Here is a 22,353-nt window from a genome sequence, read left to right on the forward strand (position 1 = left end):
TCAGCCACCAGCCTCAGCAAAGGGCAGCCAGGGAGGCAGGCACAGCATCCCCATTGCACACAGGTTTGTCTCAGCATCCCGGCCCTCAACCTGCCCCGTTTATTCTCTAAACACCTGGGGATGGATGCTCAGCTCATGCAGTGACAGGTCGCCACTGCCTTCAGCCTTCAGCCTTCAGCACAGCTAGCCCGATTCACGGCGCTGCCAGCAAACCGTTCGCTGAAGAGCTAAGAAGCGAGGGAGGAGGGAAGGGTAAACTTACACACAGGAGCCTAAGAAAGAGTCCACTTGTAAATCAGCCACAGCCAAGCTCCCATTAGAGGCACAGGCACAGAGATACAGTTGCTCAAGGCTGTAGCAGATTTGCAGTTGTATGGGGTAAGTGTTTGCTTCCCTCTCTGTATAATTACTGTTACTGATATCATTACAGTGCTCCACTTGGCACATCCGTTCACTTGGCAGCTTGGCTGAGGCATTGGGCTTTCCAGCCTTTAGAAAGCTTTGCAACACTTCTCCTCAAGCACACGCTCTGCAGCTAAACGAGTAATTATCTGGGAGCTTTAATCAACCTTCATTCTAACTGAGTTTGCCACTAAATTTGTAGCAAAGTCTGAAGACCCTCTGAAGCATGAATACGTGCTGGCATTTTGTGCAGGGAGGGCCTTCAATTGCCTTGCTGGTCTGAACAGAAACTTTCTGTCTTCTGCAACTGCTCTCGCCTTGCAGTATTTAAATGAATGGGTGCTTGGGAGCGCGGTGCACCCGAGTCCCGGCAGAGCTTTGTCAGGAAACAGCTCAACATCTGCCCTTAGCGTGGGACGTTTTGTTTATGTTTCCCTTGGCAAAAGAAAAGGATCTGTGAGCAGGAGGTGGGAAAAAAAAGGTGTTCCCTAACAAAAACAGCCAAGGAGTTTGATTCCTATCTGCAGTCACAGTAAAAATTACATGGTTAAAGATGCAGAAGAACTTTGAAATGTTCCAGATTTTGCAAGCCTGCATAGGATAAGCTCCCTTTGTGGCACGGCAAGCCTGCCTAGTGCCCTGTTAGGGGACTTCTGCTTTTTGCTTGCATCAACCTGCTCTGCTCAAGCTGCTCAGAAATGTGTAACACCCCTGACTGCTGTCACAGCCTGCTGGAGGGCAGTTGTTGCCTGAGGAGAGGAAGCTTTGCCATGAGGACCCTGGGTGCATCCACAGTGAAAGCCAGAGCCCTGCAGCTGGCCTGGCTGCACCTCAGGCTGCTGCTGGTCCAGGAGTGGGAGACGGGCTCAGGATGGGCTCGGTGGTCTCCCTGCCTCTGCCATCCATCTGTACAATGTTATGCCAAAACAGGAGTTGCAGAACAAAATGTTTCTGCTGTCTCACTGAGCACGTAGTGACATTTTCTGATGAGGCAGGAGTTTTGCTCACATGAATTGTTCCTTCTGAAAATGCTAGCTTATGTCCCTCATTAAGTCTTAATTTCTTCTCCCCCTCTCTCATCAACATGAATTAGTTTTCTAGCTGGAGCAACACGGGCAGGTGAGCACCTCCCATCACCATCCTGCACCCTGCATGCCCCACACTTCCAGAGAGAATAGAGGGAGCAGCAGAAGCTGGGTCTGGTTTGCCCAGCCCCCAGCCCAAACCGTGCATTTCCAAGCCAGAGGATTTCCTACACAGTTTCCTGACTTCCAAGACCTGACTGGGGCTGATGCTGTGTGGATGGATGGACTCACAGGCTGGATTCACCACTCCACATTCAGCTGACTGTAGAGCAAGCATCCAGAAGGTTATATCACCTGATATGACCCTCATAGAACAAGGGTCATAAAATACTGAGTTACTTCAACTTTTAACCTAATAATATGTAGCTGATTATAATTTCACTTCCAGTTATGAAGATTTTGTTTGCAAGCAAAAGAATCCATCAGTTCACTTGGTCTTTTGTTCCAATGGCTAATTTTCCTCATCCTTAAAAATTTATGCCTTATTTCTCATTTGAATAGGTATAATTTTAAATAGAAGGCATTGGCTTTTGTTACTAAATGAAACAGTATTCTGGTATTAAATGTCTTGTCTCTGATCTGATACATATTCTGCTGCACGTCCTTTGCTAAACTAAAGATTTTTAAATCTCTCACAGTAAAGTGTCTAAGGTATTCAATAATTTTTGTGTCCACTGTCAATGCATAGACCGAGGGACCACTAATAAAAAGAGCAGCACGTGGAGATAGAGGGTCAGCTAGATCAGTAAATGGAGGGAGATGGATCCAAAAGTAGAGACAAAGAAAGGGAGCAATAGATAAATCAATAGATCAACAAAATCACAGACCCCCCCTCCAGGTTGCACCGAGTCCTTCACATTAGTGAACAGTTTTCCTTACCCACAAACTGAATCGGTTTACACAATCCATCACTCTGCTGATGAAGTCATTTGCCGCCTTAATTTCACCTGGAAAACATGTCCAGTCACCGATCACATGGGAAGCAGCCTCTGCTTTCACTCCCAGATCCCTGGCACCATTTCTACTATATTTAGCAGTCACGTCTTCCCGTCACTCACCAAAAGCGCCTGGATCCGACACATTCAACTTTGCACCGCAAACTTGCCAACTGGCAGGAGCAAAAGCAACTTTTTTTTTTGTCCTTAGTCGACTCTGGCCCCCGGCCAGTCAGTGTCTTCATTTATTGTAATGAATTTGTGTCATTAATATGTTGGATATGCACAGCAATTGCAAAGTAGTACATTAGTACAAAAGCTATTGCTCTGGATGCCAGCCTTTTATTGCCACAGCTGATTTACAGGCTGATAAGCAAGTTTGCAGTTGTCCTTGAGGATGGGAGAAGGACAGGTAGCGTGGCAGCGCGAGGCAGGCGAGGCAGGCGAGGCATTGTGGCGGCCGAGGGAAAGGGTGAGATTTCCCAGGCCTCGCACAGCTGGGGGTGGGCTTGGCGGTTTCATCTTTTCTCTTTAAAATGTCTTCGCCTTAGTGTGAGCGCTGGGCGATCCCGGAGAAATGCTGCAGACAAAGCCTGTGCGAAACTCTCAGGCACTTGGAAAGGAGATTAAATGCCGTTACAATACTGTAGGTTTGGGAGCTTCTATGTGACTAGCTCATAATAGAGCCATGTCATCACTTTATTGCAAAGATACGATAAAGACAGGCATTATATGGTGTTAACATTTAACAGCCATAACTTAACTTTCAAAAGACTTTACAGGCCAAGTCACAGTGAATTGTTTCTTTCTGTGCATTTAATCCTTGGCTCACAAGCTATAGAGCAAGGGTTTTTTTGCAGAAAAGATGGAGCACTAAGCAGACAGACTGACAGACCTGTCTGTCTGTCGGCTCTGGAGGGTAATCCCTTGAAATGCAACCTTAAAAAAAGGAAATCTAAAAGGAAGGCGTGAAACAGGACCAGCGCAGACAACATACTTGACTGTCAACAAGAAACACCAAGCATCTCCCTCCTGGGACTGATCCTGTGCCCAAAGGACCCAGCTGGGAGCCCCTGTATGTGGCGGTCTTGGTGGAGTGGGAAGGGTGAGAGTCACCAAGAGACTTGGGCAAGGGCAGAGCATCAATTCAGACCCATTTAGGCACCAGAAAATGACTTGTGGGCCAAGAGGGATCCAGCCAAGACGCTCCATATCCCAATGATCCCCACCAGCATAACACCCTGCTTGGGCTCCAGAGCTCATCCCAGCACGGAGACACCCAGATCAAGAGTCTGAATTTGGAGAGTGAACTGTTGGTCAGACACTTTCCCAGGAAACAGTTTCCGTGTGGTACTCACTGCTACAAGGTATGACCAAAAGCACCGTGCGACAACATCAGATGTCCCCTCTGTAGGAGTGGTGTGAGCACCTGGAGTTACAGAAGAAGAGTGACTCACAAGGTGTCCTCTTTGGAAAAGGTGCTGGATCCTCTTGCTTTGAGCCATGACTCAAAATTTCACTCCTGGGGAGGAAGGAGGAAAATTCCCTGTGGATGAAGCAGGGGAGAGAGGATGTTGTTGCTGTTATCACCCAGTCCTGCCTCTCCTTCCTCTGCAGCAGTTGGGATGAGCTATTGATCTGTGGGAGTCCCGTGCCCTCCCATCTGGCCACCTGGAAGGCAGGAGGGACGATCCCCCCGTATTTCACAAGCCCTGAGAAAATGGAGTGGGCAGTCCAGGGACCACCAGCCTGTCACTCCCCATCTTAATTAGGACTGTCAGCTTGCCTTGCATTTTAGGTAATTAATTATGCTGCTTCATAGATGCATTTCTAGTTGACACCAGCGCCTGCCGACGGGACGGGGTATTGATTTCAGCAGCTTCCCGGCCGCCTTTCTGTTTGTTTGTGCTTGCAGTCAAACTCACACAACAGGAAACATTTGGTGAGTGCTCAGGAAAATAATCAACAGCGTTATCTGAGAGCCATATCAAATAGATTTGGGCCAGAAATGGACTCAGCTGCTGAAAACCTATTAGCAGCATCTCAGATTTCCTGTGTACCAGCAGGTTAGGGGGCAAGCACTTTAACATTGCCCACAGCTTGTGGTTAATTACTGTTTGTAGAGTTACCGTCTGCAGTTATGCTTGACAAAATGCCCATAAAGACAAAAATGAAATGCTTGCTGCTTTTGGATGGATGCCACCTGGTCCCACTACCCTTCCTCCCCCACTGGGTGACAAAAAATCCTGCAAAGACAAAGCGGAGCTGGCGTGGTGTAGAGCTTTTGTGCTCGGTGCGAGCAGCAGTGCCCTGGAGCAACCGTGCTAACGGGGGGACTCCGATCCCACGCTGCAGCGGAGCCGTTCAGAGCTGTGACCCGGTAACTTGCCACAACTCAACATGGCTCTTGCACGTGTTCCTGGTTGCTCTCCGGAATAGCCACTGGCATGGCAGTGGCACAGCACACCTGATCTACCTGCTGAAAGAAATCCAGAGCCAATGCAGCAGGAAAAAGGTCTTTTCTAGCCCTGAAGATTTTTCCCCTCTTAAGAGCTACAGCACAAGGTCCTCCTTGGGCTGGTCTATACTGTCAGCAAGATGTATATATATATATATATATATATATATATATGTATATATATACACCATCATATGAAACAGGCAGAGGTGTGAGCTGGTGGGACCGCACAGTGTGGGATGGGCTGTGCAGGCAGCTGGAGGCTCCTCAGCCTGGCAGGGACACGGCCGGAGGGGGAACACGAGCAATGCATGAAGTTCAGTAGCTGTTTGCTGCCTCCTCTGATAATTAAATCTGTGGGTAACATCAAATAACTTGATCCAGCGCTGGACTCAGAGCAAAAGAAGGGGGAAAAGCAACAAGGAGGAAGGAAGGTGGCAGGAAAGGCAAGAGGAAGAAACAGGCTGGTAGCAGGTATCTGTTGCCTCTCCGTGTTTGCATTAATTCCCATTTTTTCAGGAACACTGGAGGAGCAGTGAGGTTTCGGGGGGCCCTGCGGGTGAAAGGCATGGGTCTGGTGAAGGTGGCTGGCCTGATTTCTGTGTATCCATCCCTGAGACCCTGCTTGGGACCGTGATGTCGGGACCCCAGGATCACAGTCATGACTGGGGAAGTCTAAAGAGCCCCAGCAGCGTAATGTGTAAGGACAGGCTGGAAATGGGTGTAAAAGGGGTGGCCAGTATCTGCCCCCAGCCCACCTCGGCAGCCCCAGCTAACAGGACAGGTAATGGGCTGAGGGCCATGACCCGGGCTGGGCATCCACTGCCGACCTCTCCCAGGGGTTGTGACCTGCAGGTGGAGAGCGACTAACGTGGAGATTTATGCCTTGTTAATAACAGAACTGAGCAATCAGTGTAATGAAATCCATGCTCGGCATTAATGACTGGCCAAGGCAGCAGGGTCCGAGCCTTGCCTTCCCCCAGGGTGGGCAAAAGGAAGGTCTCTGGCTGGATTCAGTCACTCCCTCCAGAAAACGGGGCCATGCCCGTGCCCGGCAGGACCAGGACCCAGCTGCATTGCAGCAGGACCAGCCCCAGCATGGCAGCTGTGAACGGGCATGCAGCAGTACAGGAATGGTGAGATGTTTGTCCTCCAACAGGTTTGTGTCCCTCAGATGCCATGTATTGCCCCATGGCATGAAGAACCCCAAGTATTTTTCCTCTGGAGTACAAGTTTCAGGTTTACATCACTGCCTGGATATTTTGGATTACTTCTCCCGCATAAATTCCTGGCTTCTTTTCATCAAAGATCAGGAATAAGAAGGCATGAAGAGTGTGGATGTACACCTATACCTTCCCTGGCCCTCCAAATGGGTATTTCCATATATATCCAGAAAGCTCTTTGCATGAAAACACATGCAAGACAAAGATGCTGAAGTGACTCAAATTTTTCCTAGTCACTGTGACATGCAACAAATTTTGAATTCTGACATTGTGATTCAGACACAGCTAAAATTAGACTGTGGCTCTGTGAGTCACTTGATTTTTGCTTCAGAAGGATGGTATGACTTATGCAAAGAAGTCATGCTATAGCCTACTATAGCCCAGATATGCAGCTCCAACAGCTATATAAAAATCAGCTGTGCAGCCCCATCTCTTACTGCGAATATAGCCTTACTATAATAGTATCCCCTTACTAAGGATGCCAGCTCCATTCCTTGTTGTCCAGCAGGACTCTGGACTTGGAGAATGGAATTTAAAAAGTGAGAACAAGCAAAAAAAGTAGCATTTAATTTTATTTATTTCTTTTTTTTAAAGAGCGTCTATTTTAAATTGGTAGGGAAACTACGGAATAGAATCAGCTAAACTGCCAAGCATCACTAGGATTCTGTCATCAATCATTTCAAAACATTCTCCAGAAGAAATAAAAAAATAAAAATGGTTATGGTTTAAGTTTTGTGGGGAAAGCAGTTTTGAGGAAGCAGTGGAGCCAGTGCTGCTGCTCCTGGAGCGTCCACCCCTGCCCTCATGGTTCAACTGCCCACCAGCACCGGGCACTGCACCTCGCTCCGCCAGCTACTGGTGTCCACTTAGCTGTGACAGGGGAAACTGGAGGAAAAACCATGCTGTGAGCTTTGCGTCCAAAGCTCTGCAATGGAATGGGAAGGAGGGAAGCTCCTGGGTGGTTGTGGCAGGGTTTGCCCCAGCAGAAAGGGAAGGTGGAGGCTGAGCATCCATGTGGTGATGGGCAGCTGCCAGCCTGTCACAGGGAAATGAAGATTTCCAAACAGGCCTGCAGAAACCTAACTGTAAAATAATCGTGGTTTCACTCGTGCCAGGGAACCCTGCTGAGGTTAATCTCTTGCCATTAAGGATTTATTAAGGCAAAGCACGGCGTGCCCAGGGAGCTGTGCCTGCGTGCACCCAGCAGTGCTGGGAAGAGGAGCATGCTCCGAAACCTGCACCCCCCATGGTCCGCACTCCCCATCGCCTGCACACCCCTCGCTGCCGGAACAGGAAACATCCCATCAACGTTCCAGTATTTATTTCTCTTTAACCTCCCACCCTGCTAACCGCCCCTGCACTGGAGGTGCAATTAAGCTGGGTTCTCGTGGGAGCTGGGGGAGAGGGGCACTGGGAGCAGAAAGCTTCACCCGCTGTGTCATTAGTATAAATTGTGTTTGTGCAAGTTATATTTTATGGCAGGCGTGTCAATTAGTGTGTGAAATTTAATAACCCAATTGAGCTTCCCTCGCTCAAAGCTAAATTGAAATCTGTTGCCTGTTTGGGAGAGGGAAGGGGGCTGTCACGGATGGGAGGTTGAGCTGGTGGGTAGGGTAAGGGTGTTTTTATGTTGATTAAAAAAAAAGGGAAGGGTTTTGTCATCCTTGGCCAGGCAATAAACACCAGCTTTGCTTGGAGAGAGCAGCTGATTTGACTTTTTTTTTTTTTAAAAAAAAAGTGGTGACTTTTTTTGGTGAGAGAATGCTTGGGAAGGAGAATGGGAAGATTATTTATTTGATTACATTTGGTTATGTTTCTAGTGGGGGGTAAATTTCCCCATTAATGACTGCAGCACTGAGGGTAGCTGCGGAGCAATCCCAGCTCTGAACACCTGGAGCCTGACTACCAGGAGGAGGTGGACATGCACCTCAGCATCACCCTGTCCCACAGCAAGGTGAGGGGTGTGATGGGTGGCTGCCCAGACCCCCCCAGAGCACAAGCACCAAAGATGAGACACGCGGGGTCAGGAGGACCAATATGGGGAGCACAAAGCGATCGGACCTTGCCCGTAAGAGGGGCTGCGCAAGCTCCGGAACAGGGACCATGAGCAGATATGTCTGTTACTGGTTCATTTAACTTACTCCAGGCTTCGGGGCGGTTGGTGGCATCAGCTGGCCCTACCCTGCACGTGCTTTTTGTCTCACCACTGCCATAGAAATACATTCAATAAAAACATGAAAGTTAGTGCTTTCACCTAATGGCATGGCTCCAGGAACTGAAGACTGGAAGCAAACAGCAAAACTGAGACTTGTGAGAGCTCATCTTAGTCTTTTATCCTCACTTCTGTAACACTTGGTGTTTTTTTCAAAAATGCCCAGCCCCAGAATCACAGCACTGACCCCCTCTCGCCATCAGGGGATGGCCTGAGAACACAGCTCTCCACCTGCCACCCCTGGAGACTGGAAGGAGAAGATCTAGACCATGAGACGAATGCAGAGTCTTACAAACCAAGCAACAAATAACTATAATTCGGTGTGAGATACATTCAAGGCAGCAAACCTTCCAGGTCTGTATTTAATCACTTGCTCCTTTTGAGCTCTGTCTGCCGGACTGGGTTTGTCCATACCCATGTGGGAACAGCAATGTCCTTCATGCCAAATACACAATTTCTGCTCACGGCCCAATCCCATCGCTCTAAGCTGCAGTTTGCCCAAACATTCTGTTCTTCTGCTTTTTGAGGTGGGGTGCTGCATGCGTCCTCCTGCCTTCCCAACACCTTGGAGCTGGCCAGAAAGCCTTTAAAGAGATGTGGTTAGGAACGCAATTCCTGAAGGAGTGCTCCAACTGCCATCAGCCTGGCCTGGCCTTGTTCTGCTGGAAACGGGGAAATGGTGCAGCTGTGCTCACGCCGCAGCGGGTAGCTGCCTGGCGCAGACTGCTAAGCACTTTTTCGCCTGTCTTTTAGCTCGTGGGTGTTCAGCTGTGCATGCAAAGCAGAGCAGCTCTAAGAGGAGATGGAAGAACCAGGAGGAGGGGGGGGGCATGAAGGGTAAGAGAGGGCAGAGGGAGAGGCAGCAGCCCCAGGCGTTGGGTTGCATGTGATCAGGTGAGCGCTACCTGTGCTCTGCTTGTTCTCTGGGGAGAATTCCCAAATCGGAGCAGCCTCAGCTGAGGCAGGACAAGGCATACTGAAGCTATGGGGTTATTCACAAAGCACAAAGCCAGTGTGTATGATCAAACATATTGTAGTGTCTCAGAGTCCCTTTGTTATCAGCCTGGGCTGCGGAGAAGCTCTGCACACCAGGGTGTGATGATGCAGACCTCCAAACTGTGTCCAGGAGTGATAACAAAGCCCTGGCAGGAGAGCTTGCTCACTCCTCCCCTCCAGCAAGCATGCTGCTGGTGGTCATATCTCTAGCAAAGCATAAATCACGGCAGTCAGGTGTGTTGCAGAGGCTTTCTGAGCTTCCAGCTGGAAGCACCACATGAAAAGGCAGCCCATCTCCAGGTCAGCAAACCTGCAAGCATCCTGGCCATCGTGCAGCAGAAGCCGCAGGAGGACAAGTTGCAGTGAGGCCATGGGGAAGGCAAAACTTGTTCACCAGTTGACAACACAGCATCTGGGGCTGTAGACCTTCAGTGTGCCCAGCACTGAGCTTGAGGTGTGGGAGACTCATGACTTCTGATGATGCCCATGGGCAACCAGAAAGCTGGAAGGGCAAATCCAGAGACGGTGCCAAATGGCAAACCTTGCAAACCAGACTGTAAAAGGGGTCCCCTCTCGTGCTGCTCTCCCCTTTTTGCACCCACAGGGATGTTTGGCCACAGTTTTGGCTGCTGAAGAATGATGGAAAACTTAAGCACTGGGGTGTCAAGTTTGGAAATGCATCAAGACCTGAACAGGTCACAGCCTCTTCATGAACCTAATAAGATTCAAGAGGAATCTTTTTTTGATGACCAGAACTGCCCAGTTATGAGATAACAGACTGGTTTTCTGATCTGCTGTTACATGAAGCTGTAAACTCACCCCCACACCACCTTCCTTGTACTCCCCCTCAGGAAGCCGTGCGTGACAGGGGGCTTCCCCTGAGAAGGCCACCTGCGTGAGACACCACCATCCTTCCCGGAGCATTTACTCCATCACACAACTATAAGACTTTGGGTCATGAGGCAGATTGTCCAGATTTAGCAATTCTAGGACATGTTCACACCACCCAGGTTAACACCCAGGTTCAGGATGGTGATGGCCAAGTCACACCAACTGTTATCCAGAGCTGCCAGCTTCCAGCACAGTGAATGGAAAGAAGAGTTCAGACTACTTTCTGTTGAGATCTGTTTTAAATGCTCCCTGTTTATGTAGGGAGACAGAGACAGGGTCTTCTCGGCAAGAAACTGTCTGAATGATAGCTGCTGTCCCAATCAGGGAGCTATGACAAGTCCTAACAGGAGTTTAAGCTTCTAAAGATGCTTCGTGCATCATTTTGGGGATAGCAGTCTCTTTATCCAGCAGAGAGAAAGCCATTCTACAGCCCTGGTGCTAAAGATAGCAGGTTCATTTTGTACAGCTCACTGACCTCCTCTGTTCCTCCCCTCCACATCACTCCTGCCCAGCAGAACATGTGGCTTGCTGTATTTCTCCATGTCCCAAAGGACAACATCTAGCTGGCAAACAGTCTCCCTCCAGTCCCATGCCCAGGCTGTTTTTCTCTTCCCTCCTCACTGGCAGATATTCTCCAGCCAGGCTCCACTGCAAACACCTCCTGGGCTGCTGGTCTCAAAGCTCTCTAAGAGACCCATTATCCAGCAGACAGATGTCTAGGACTGCTCGGCTTTCTTGGAGGAAAACAACACAAAGGATAGTTTTGTGGTAGCATCTTTTCACCAAGCCCTGCTGAAAATCCAGGCAGTGAGCTGGAAGCAGCAAAGAAATGTTTATGAAATTGCTTTCACGGACACTGCACATGTGGTGATATGTTTGTAAATCAGGCCATGTCATTTCCTGAAATATATGAGCGAGGTTCTGGATATTTAATGAAATAAAGATGTATTTAGTTTCAGCTTTTTGATGCTTTGGAAAACAGCATCACCTTGGTTTGAAGGGAACTCTTAAATAAGATTGAGTTACTATGCTGAGCAACCTACTGCAAAGATACAATCTAAGGAGGGAACCTGACCCTGCCAGGATTTCCTCTGTTGTGTGTTTGCATTGTACCAGCTTCTAATCTGCAGCACATATCTACATTTGTCTGTGTCCCATTCAGACCAAAAAAGAGCCAGCTGAGTAGCTTCATAGAATGCTAAAAAAGAAATTTGCTACATGAAGGAAATTTTAAGGTTACAATCTGCATGGTCAATAGTTCAGGTTTAAAGCATCTGAAATGCTAGAGATCTCCCATGTCCTCCAAAAATCTTAAGAAGAAAGTTAAAATGCTGCAGAACAAAAGCCTTTAGGAAGGTTTGCAATGGGAAAAAATACTAAACTTAAGATTTGGGACACTAGTGACCCGTACACATTTTTCAGTGAACAGCAAAGTACCATTGAAAGAATTCAGTCCCCTTCACCTGATCAGCCACTAGCAATGCCCAAGGTATCCCAAGATCCCAAATCCACTCTGGATCTTCTTAACTACCCAACTACTTGTCCCTGGTTACTAATCTTTTGACCAACAAGGCTTGATTTTCAGAGGAAGGAGGTGAAATATTCTAACAGGGTACTGCCAAAGCTGGTGAGAATTTCCTGGGAGATGCAGAAGAGATGCCCACAGCCCAAGGTCAGGTCCCTGCCTGGGTGCTGACAGCACGGCTATAAACGATGCAAATGTTCTAAGGCACCCAAGATGAGCAGAAGTGTTAAGCAGCACAGCCATTAGAGCAAATAACTCATAGCAATGTCCACTCCCCAAACCCGTGCTAAAAAGGACCTTCTACCCTTCCAGCAAATAAAAGCTAAAATTAAACTGCTGAAAACTAGTGATTAGAAATATAACGAAAGACTGGTTTTTGTGGGCACAGGGAGGGAATGTCTTTAAGTCCTTCACTAGAAAATCCTAGGCTTGACCATACTCCAGGCTGCTGCAGGGCAGGCTGCTTTACCTTTACATGCAAAGAGGCATGAGGACCGGGAAGGCTTTATAGCACTCCAACTGGGCAGGTCTCATATCCATGTGGGAGTCATGATTTTCCTTTTAGAGAGCCTTCAGGTCCTTAGAGAAATATCATCTGGCACTGTGGGAACAGGTTCAACATATACAGAGAAATACATTGATAGAAAAATATTGCTTCCAAAAGAGAAGTTAGGTTCTTTTTCAGGAGAGAAGGAAACCTGAAAATTTTTCAGGGATGGAAAAAAAATATGTCTTCATTTCGTAATATTTGAAAAAAAGTTCTGGGAGTCAAGGAAAATGACAATGAAAATGAGAAATGTTGACAATGGAAAGAACTGGGGAAGGCTGCAGGAGACTATCAGGGCCTGGGTGCAAGGAAGGGAGAGGTCAGTGGGCAGCCTTGCAAGAGGCACTGCAGTTACTTGCTGGAAAATGAGGGGGCTCACTGAGTTTGTGGGATGTTTCACTGAGGGTTCTGCAGTTTGGAGAAGCACTGAACTTCCCCTGAACCCCCACCCCAAGGTGAAACCGTCTCCCTCGCACCCGCAAAGCACAGGCTCCCGAGAAGTGCCATCTCCTTCTCCCCTTCTCCTCTCCATCCCTCTTAATATCACTGTTCTCAAGTTGCCTGATGTGCCGTTTATGACAGAAATAACCTGCCTTGGCAATGACACTTGAATTTCACTTAAGGTTCATCACATTATTAATGACAAGATCAATATTACCGAAGCCGCAATAAGAGCTCTTACCATTCATCCTCCTCCCACCCCTCCCTTTCCCAAGCACCACGCTCTTTAAGACTCCAGCTCTTTTCAAGGGTATTTGCCCAGCCCTGGCAGGACAATCGCCCACTGCCGGGGTCAGTGCGTTCAGTCCCCGGCAGCTGCCCTGACATATTTCTCCCGAGCCTTGAAACCTGAGTGATAAAGCTCAGGAGTGGAATAACCCACAGACTCTGTCTAATCACAGCGACCGCCGTGGCCTTGCTGAACTCTCCCCCTACAATTAGGTAATCACGCTGGCAGACAAGTCTGATTCATATCGTTTTACCATCAGTAAAGTGATATCTATCAACCTGACGACAGACCTGTTATTGCTGCAAACCACTTCAACCTACCCAGTTAAAAACCCCTTGTAAAAGCAAAAAAGGGACTTGGACATATTTTATGGTAAATTAACTTTTAACATATTCTTTCCCTCCTTATATGGAGATCACATTCACGGCAGACACTTGCAAGAACATCTGCGCTCCTCAGCAGCTGCAAGGGTGATGCTGGGCGAGGGCTGGCAGCACCCCTGGGATGTTGGAAGGGATATAGGATAATCTGGAGAGGGGAATTGCCCTCTCCTTTTGCTCATCTCTCTTTGTTGACTCCGGAGGAAGCCCAGGCTAGGTGAGAGTAGTTATATAGGATGACTCCTACCCCAAAGACGAGTCTCTGCCCCAAGGAAGGCAAAGGCACCCGAACTCAAACTGAAGCTCTCTCTGGTCCATTGATACTGAACTGCTTTAGCTTTGCTCTACTGGACCCCTGATGCAAGTCAACGAAGACAAATTGTAAACCTCATCAACTCAAACGAGCTTTGGATCAGGCTACAGAGCAGACTGGAAATAAACCACATTCCCTCAGCCCTACCCAGTGCAGCCTCTCAGCCAGCCCAGGGAGGGTGAGGGATTCATCCTGGCCTCCAGCCTGCACTAAGTTCTCACCTGCTGCTCATCCAACGGGTCTTGAAGTCCCATCCTCTAATTCTGGGTTAATTGCTATTCTAAAAGTGCAGACATTTGGTCAGCTGCTTGGTTGAAAGCACATGAGCGTTTCAGTGGCCTCCACAGACCCCAGTACTGAACCTCGACCAGGACTCCTCTTACCTGAAGGCAGACAAGGCTCCACTTTGGAACTCCATTTCAGTTATTTTTCCCTGAAGGAAATATCTCACAAATGCAGGGCAGTGGGAAACTGCATCTTTATCATCCAGGGCCATGTGTATTTTTATTATATTTTCTTTAAACTCTGATTTTTATTCTATTAATCCATTTCTTCTAGGCTTGTACCTTAACAAAGCCAAAACCTGTGGTAACAAAGTGCAGCCAGGCCACTCCACAGAAATACCTTCACTACAGAACATGAACTTCCCATTGTAGAGGATGCATACGGGCACTGATTGATCCCCAAACTAGCATTTCAATTAATTTCCCACTGGAGGACTCATTCATTATGGAGAAATAAGACTATTAAATGCATGATAAAGCACATGCATCAATAGATGAGGCTGGTGGTTACTTGACTTTACCTATCTAAACAATAGCTGGTAAATAAATCTATTTGTGATCACAGAAGAGCTTTTAAAAAGAATAAGGAAGCAGTAATTATTAAGCAGCAGATTAAAAAAAATTGCTTGCCATTATTACCACCATGTGCACACACACACACACACACGCACATGTATTTTGCTGTTGCAGCTGTGACTGCAGGACAAAGGCAGGTCAGACGCACAGATTGCAAACAAACTGCCTACAGACCTGCTCAGAGTCCCAGTGGCCTCTTTCAGATGTGTGCAGGTATGTGTGTGCTTGCGTGTTTATGTGGCAGCAAGCTCTTATCTCCAGCGGTAGGGAAAGACACCCAGAGGAGACCATGCAAGGTGTTTTTATCAAGTAGCTATGCTGTTTTGGGTTGGGTTTTTTTTTTTCCTTTAACTGATTTTCCACCCAACCAGCCTCTGGGAAGCAGCAGGGTGACTGTGCTCTATAAATGTGTCTTTCTTTTTTTTAAATATATATCCCTCCACACCTGCAATGGATGAAGGAAAAGCAACAACAAGAAAACCTGAGCACATCGATGGTAAGGGAAGGATCCCTGTATCATGGTCTTCTCATACGGTCAATGACCCTCTGGCCTCTCTCCTTACCCTCTGCAGCCACTGTCTCTTCACAGAGCTGTCTTGCAGCATCTCCCTCCCTGTCTTTGGCCTCCCAGTCCTGCTGCTTCTTATGGCTTCACCTTCTCACTTGGGAAGGTGCCTGAGGCCACTTACACTGGCCCTGACTCACCATGATGCCCCCTGTCCTGGACCCTGGTGTACAATCGTTTCTGCCTTGCCAGGAGTCTCCTGATAGCAGGTTTTGCCCTTCATCCACACTCGTCCAAAGATACAACAACTTGGAAAAAAAATAGTAGCTGTGGTTGTGTGCTGGGTGGGGAGAGATGAGACTGGAGCAGCTGGGTGAGAGCACCAAGTGGTGCCCTCAGCCCCAGTCCTAAAGATTGTCTACGGTCCCGTCAGTTTTGGCGAGGTAAGGTTTGGCACCAAGGAAACATCCCACCTCTGATATAAAGCTACTACTCCCATTTGTTCTTTTGAATCTTCTTTAAAGTTTGAGGAAATTAGACAAAAGCTTGAACACAACCCCAAACTCTGGAGATAAAGAGCTTCCTGGCATCCTCATGAAAGTCACGGGGATTTCAGATGAAAACTCTACCACCACAATAGCTAAAAATTTATTATTTTCTGCATTTAATCACATTTCCTTTCACTGACCAGATCTCGGGTTTGCCTTGCTGGACAGCGCAGGTGTTCGTGCTCATCCCTGGACAACAGCGGAGACCCCAGGACAGCCTGTCCCCCCCGGGGTGCTCAGCAGTGCAGAGCTCTGCTTCAGCGGGGACGGGGGAGAGGCTGCGACGGCAGAGACAGACAAGACAGTGAGAAAGGAAGAGGAAGAGGAAGAGAGAGGAAGAAATGGACCTTTCCAAAATCAAGAGATACAAGTCCGTAAATAATCTGAAATGGGACCTAAAAGGCTGCAGTGGGCAGAGCTGACTTTCTTTTGAAATTGTACAAATCAACCCAGACTGGTCTTTTTTGTGCCCATTTTTGAGGACATTGAACAGTCCCACAACTGCTGCAACAATCTTGTAAAAACATATGGATGGAACTTATTTTTTCCTCTCCCCTCCCCTGCCCCCGCCCCCAGCCCCCTTTGAATACCTGCCCCAGAAAAAAAAACACCAAAAACCACCCAACAACAAAAAAACCACAGCACCAACCGACCCAAACCCACAACAGCTCAATTCCCCTTTAGCCATGTTCTCAGACCTCCAAGAAGCCAATGTCAGGCTAAATAGATGTGACATAACTCAGCAGATTTTCCTGAGCTCTAATTGAATTATAAGCCATTAGTTGATGGCCGCGTGTTCCAAAGCTGAATGTTCCCTGCCCGGTAGAAAGTGATTGACCGATGTAGCAGGGCACAGTGAGCCCGGGGCAGGCTGGTGGGCAGGGTGGTGGGCAGGGTGGGTGACGGACCTTCCAGGGACCGTTCCAGGTGATGGTGGGCGAAGGACATCTCAGCTGTGCAGGTTGGTGCCGAGGACAAATTGCAGAGCCGTAACCAAATACCCTCACGCGCTGATTTAAGTGAAACAGAGGGGGGAACCAGTGACACACGAATGGCCACTTTGGTCTCCATCCTAAGATAAATCAGTTATCTGTTTTTTCTCACTGTGCAGGCAATGGCATTTTATGAAGCAGCTGTCTGAAAGGAAATTTACTGGACAATTAAAAGTGCTGACTTTCAAGCAGTGCTCTCGAGGTGGAGTCTAAAATTATTGGGTGTGAAATGCAAATAGATTTAACAGTTTTACTGCTATTTATATGACGTTCACCCATTCCCAGCTATTTTTCCTCCCCTTTTTTGCTCTGATTTTAAATGGTCCCAACTTTCACAGGTTTTAACAATCTCAGACACATGCAGTAAAACCTGAAGCACACTCCAAGGCTGAACAAACCGAGACCAGTGGTGTGTGCAGTGAGGGAGGGTGGGTGAAAGTAGATTCTATCCCAAACCCCTAACAAAATATTAATTTAGAAATAAGCCGGTAATTACATTCAGCTTTGGGTCTGCCCCACAATCCTCTGAGGCGGTTCTTATTCAATAAGCTTTTGGCTAGTACCCAACAAACCTCCTACTTGAATAATCACAAATTGACCCAACTAGCTGCTCTCCCGCTCTAGGAAAACCTTCCCTGAGGAGGAATGTGGGAAACCCACAGCCTGGCGGCAGGTGAGGCTCCGGAGAAATCTTGTTCCCATGGGCACATCCATGGAGCACCCATTTCCCAGCTGCTCCCCTGAGGTTCAGCATGATCTAGCAGACCTAGGAAGAAGTTTTTATGAGGTTTTATTCCCTGCCTGTTACATTACATTAAAGACCAAAACAGTTCATGGCTTAATTAAAGATTAACTGTATAGATCAGTAAAGCAAGATTGTCTGAGGTTGGCCAGGCAGGGCCCTGGAAGGAGTGTGAAGGGATGAAAAACAGTGGGAGAAGCAAAGTGAAGCAACCCCTCTGGAGCCTCCAGCACTGCAGAATTAGGACTTTCATGCCTTTTGGCTCATCTGACTTCTTAGTTTAATCGAGGGCAAGTATCTATTATTCCTGCCTACCTCCCACTGGATCTCACTTCATAAAAGGTGCCGCTGAAATGCTTGCTACAAGGAGGGATTTTCTGTGCTACTTGTAATGGACCTCTTGTACTTGTAATATCTGGTGCTGTGAGATTTACCATTGCTGCGGAGAAATCTTTGCTTCTCAGACATTTTGGGCTGTTGTGTGAGGTCTGTTGTATTGAAAGAACTCTAGTCTCAACCTAGCTTGGAGCCAGCTCTACAAATTCATTGTTTATCTTAGTTTCTGCGCTTGTGACCTTCATTATCTTTCATGGGGGATCAACAACCTCCCTACCAGGCTTTTCCATCCCTATCTTGCCTGTGAAATAATACTTGTGACTGCTCGGAAACCGCCGCAGCCAAAGTCACATACCAGTCTGTGGGTGAAGTATCCTTTGTTAGCATGTTCAGATAGGCACATACATCCACATGCTTCTCTGCCATGTTGTCATTGTGACCCCAGTTCTGCACAATTAGCTCTAATTAATAGATGTGCCTACACCGAAGTCCATAGAAAGTTCACTCGTTTGCTTCCCTGTCCTATGGGGAGCTCTACTTATTGAGCTGGATTTCTTTCTCATCTCTCTTTGAATGCAGCCCTGGTGAGATTTGGCAAAATGTTTAAGTAAAACCATAAATTCCATTTGTCTTGATTTCACCTCACCAAGGGGCTCGCTCACCACTACCCCTCCTCTGCCCTAGACATCCCCCCGCTAGGGTGAGGACATGAAATACTCTTCCAGGTACCGCAGAAACAACCCACCTGGACCAAAAGTGAGGTGCAATAAACACGCCATGCGCCTGCCCCTCTGCAGGTCCCTGCTGTGCTGCCACATACCGCGCCGAGGTGCCCGTGGCCACTTACAGTGGTGGCCCCACGTATTGTCTGTGGGTCAACACCTACGTGCCACTCTCTGGGACTGGGGTCGAGCAGAGAGCTGAGGGACTCTCTCCTCCTCCTCCAGTCCCCCCCCCGGCAGTGAATCTGAACTACAGCCCTCTGTTTGCAGCTGCAACAGTAGAGATCGAGTCAAGTTTTCCTTCATTTCTCCTTTTACAGAAATCAAATGTGAAGAAAGCAGAGCAGTGTCTTGAATGTGAATGCCTTTCCCTCCACCCTCCCATTACAGAGCTCACGTTCCTGTAACTCACCCATCAAGGCAAAGCCCCCAAGATCCTTCCCTGCGATCCAATAAATAATAATAATAAGCATTCTACCAACTCATATTTCTGCAAGCTGGCACTGATTTATTTTTTTGGCTCTTGCATCTGAAATAACTGAAAATATACAATGGGATAATGAAAAATCTCACTTTTAATTCTGAAGTGAAGTTTGCCAACCTGGAAGGTCTTTAATAATGGTTTTCTGATGAACAAACACTCATTGGATCTCCACTTGGAAGCTACATTTTGATTAAATCCCTCTATGTCTGTATATCATATATGCAAATGTAATTATAAACAGTTGGGGGGTACACCATATAAACCTAGGGACTCATTCAAATAGATTTGACTTAGAAAAAAATGTGTTTCTAATAGAAATAAATAGGACAGTTCAGTGGAAACCGTGCCCATGCCGGAGGGATTTTGCTCCTGGTGCAAAGTAGGAGTGCTCACAAGCACTTTTATTACATTTTTGTCTGGAGTTTCCCAGCTGGTGATGTCTGTGCTTGCACTGCATAGCTCGCAGGCAATGAGCCTGACTCCTCCAAGACGCATCACCACCACCCTTGCTCCACCCCTGAGTGGATGGGGTGCAACCTGTGAGCGTTTGTTATAGGGCTGCTTTGCACAGGAGCCATCAGCCTTAAAGACGGCGCACAGAAGGTCTGGTGTTCCCAGCCGGAGAGAAGAGGGCATGTCCAGGAAATTCTGGCTAGAGGCAGTGACCTCTCCAGCCAGAAATAATTTAATAATAATTAAATTAAATGCTTCCTGCATGCGCTGGAATACCTAGGTGCACTGATACCTCCTCCCATGTGTCAGGCACCGCTGGGTGCAGTTCCCAAACCCTAGGGTTCCCCCAGGCTGGTGCAAGGCCAGCAGCACCCAGGCTGGCTGTGGAGCTCCTCGGGGGGGGACACAGGGATGGGGACAGTCTAGTGCTGCAGGTGGACAGCCCCCTGAGCCAAGTGCCTCAGCCTCATGCTCCATAGGTAGGAGCCTGTACTTCTTTCACCAAGTGCTGGACAAGATGCGATGGATGCTTTAAGGGGGGGTCCAGCTGAATTAGGATTTGGCAAAAATGATGTCAAGAGGGACTAAGCAGAGCAGACAGTGTTAAGAGCAATGCCCTTGCTTTCAAGTGCACTCTTAGCTGCTACTTGTGCAGGGTCAATGGGGGCTATTTGCTGTTATGCAGAAATGTGATAACCTCAAATCTTTTGTGGTACATCCCAAAAAGGGCTGCAGCTCCCAGATCCCTAAATAAGTGAGGGAGAGCCTGAAGAATGGTTGAAATTACAGGATGGTCAGCAGAAATAAATGCCAAGTCTGGAGTTCCTCCTGTATGTCATGGTACCTCTGGATGCCTTCCCTTTTTAATGGGCAACAAAATGGGCTGTTGTGGTAGAACAAAGCTAGTGCAAATGAAGAGAGTTGGGCTCCTAATAAATACACACATATATATGAACATATGTATATAAATATATCTATATCTGTATATTATTACTTTGCTATGAAACTGTGGTCTGTAATACTTTGTGTTCTCTAGCCTCCCATCCAACGAGAGCAGATTGTAACTTGTCCCATAATGGCTTGTTGGAGGAAAAAAATAAAAAAGTCTATCTATTCCTGTTTAGCTTTCCCAGGAAGAACCATCTGAAAAACAAAAACATGTTTGGATTGCCTGTGATTTTCTATTAACCAGAACAAATTCACACAAACTTCAGGTTATGGCTCAAATAGCAAAGAAATTAAAAGCAAGGAAGGTCAGAGCAGAGCTAAAGGGTTGCCTAGGGCGTGAGATTTCACAGCTGCTGAAATGTCAAAAGTATGCTGAAATGTCAAAAGTACCATGAGGACAGATGGATTTTAGGGTGGGCTTGTAGACTCAGAGGGGATTTCTAGATGGGATTCCACAGTGGATGGAAGATGTGGTTGGACCAACAGACAGGATGTTTTTTAACCAAGAAAACATAGATGGGGTTTTGGGGAAGAAATTAGGGGTGTGGGGTCAGGAAAGAAAGGAAATAATGCATGAAGTTGTGTTTGATCTTTCTGGATCAGCATCTGATAGGAAGAAGTCCAGGTGCTACCTGGTGTCCCGCCTGAGGTGAGGGGTAGCCATACATCAGCGGAGAGGGCGCCCAGAAAACCACAGCTCTGACCTGTTTGCTCAGTATGTAGAGATCAAGTTCAAGCGAGTGCTATACATGCTTCTCTAAGGAAAGTCACTTAAATGTACTCAATGCCAAGCAACCTTCTTATCTTATCAAATGTGGCCATTGGACCAAGTGAAATCTGACCACCACATCTGGAATGAAACAGCTGGCAGCCAGGTGCGAGTGGAAGAGGGAGCAGGATGGGTAAAACCCCTTCCATAAGGCTATTTCATTTCAACAGCGTCAGAAGATTTTGTTTCTAATGTCATATTGATTCATTTCATTTTGACTTTTATATTAAAATACTAATTGTATAATATATAAATGTTGACATTCTATTAATATATTAATATTGTAGTGTAATATAAGTCAATACAAATGGAATGGAAATGACAGTGCACATACCAGATGTGTGAGCCCTATCAACAGTGAAACCTCTCGTGGCCCTCGACATTTTCAGAATTTCTTTCTGCCTCCTATTTAATCTGTTCCTCCCATACTGGATCAGCTCAAACCATCTCTGAGGGAGCTGCAAGGAAGAAAAATCTTGTAGGTTGGCTCCTAGCAATTGCATAGCCTGCAACGGGTTCCCATGTCCTCCCATATCCCAGGGCAGAAGACCTTGGGACAGAAGATCTGTCCCCTCAGTCTCATTTTAAACGTGTGGCCCTTTTTCACATCCTTCTTTCATTTTCGGCTCCAGGCACATGGGGTGCCTCCCTCCCTGCTCCCCCAGCCCATCACACCCTGCCCAGCACTTTCAGCATAAAGGGCCGCATTCACGCCTCTGCTGATGGCACCGAGAGGGAGAGGAGACAGTGCAACTGCTCACATACTGGTATGAGAAACAGAAGAGTTTTAACTTGAAACAAAATTCAAGGAATCTGCAAAAAGATTTGATTTTTGCCTTAACTCCTTCCGGCAAAAGCTACTGCCTTTGCACACGATTTATGACCGAACTTTGCTGCGGTTAAATACCCACTGACGCTCATTTTTTGTGAGCATGTAGAGCTGGTTTGAAGGAGGGTCCCCTCCATCACATGAAAAATATGGTCACATTTTTCCTTAATTTTTAAACAGAACTAAAAAGAAAAGATGATGTTTAGGCCTCTTGGTTTTTGGAAAACAAAAACTTTTTTTTTACAGTTGGATCCTTAAAATCTGTTGCCAAAACCCCAAAGCTTTTGGATTTTTGTCCAAAAAATAATACAATTGGGTTTTGAGGTATTCTTTTGGCAAGAAAGCAACATTTTGAGGCGAGCAGATGCTTTCTGTAGGAAAATGACATCTTGTCAGAAGCACAATCTTCCTTCTGAAAGGACGTTTATGCCAGAAAGTACTCAATCAGCATCCCTTATCCTCTTCCAG

At 47.2% G+C, this 22,353-nt stretch overlaps 1 long non-coding RNA gene across 1 annotated transcript in view; it reads right to left on the minus strand.

Annotated features, from left to right (window-relative positions):
* Positions 1 to 2,744: 2,744 nt before the first annotated feature.
* The window catches only part of LOC119158124, a 70,915-nt gene continuing 51,306 nt past the window's right edge, over positions 2,745 to 22,353 (minus strand). Inside the window, exon 3 of the long non-coding RNA XR_005107767.1 lies at positions 2,745 to 3,944. This is a non-coding gene — a long non-coding RNA (uncharacterized LOC119158124). The remainder of the gene's footprint in view (positions 3,945 to 22,353) is intronic.

This window comes from Falco rusticolus, chromosome 1 (assembly GCF_015220075.1).
Source record: "Falco rusticolus isolate bFalRus1 chromosome 1, bFalRus1.pri, whole genome shotgun sequence".
Lineage (NCBI taxonomy): Eukaryota > Metazoa > Chordata > Aves > Falconiformes > Falconidae > Falco > Falco rusticolus.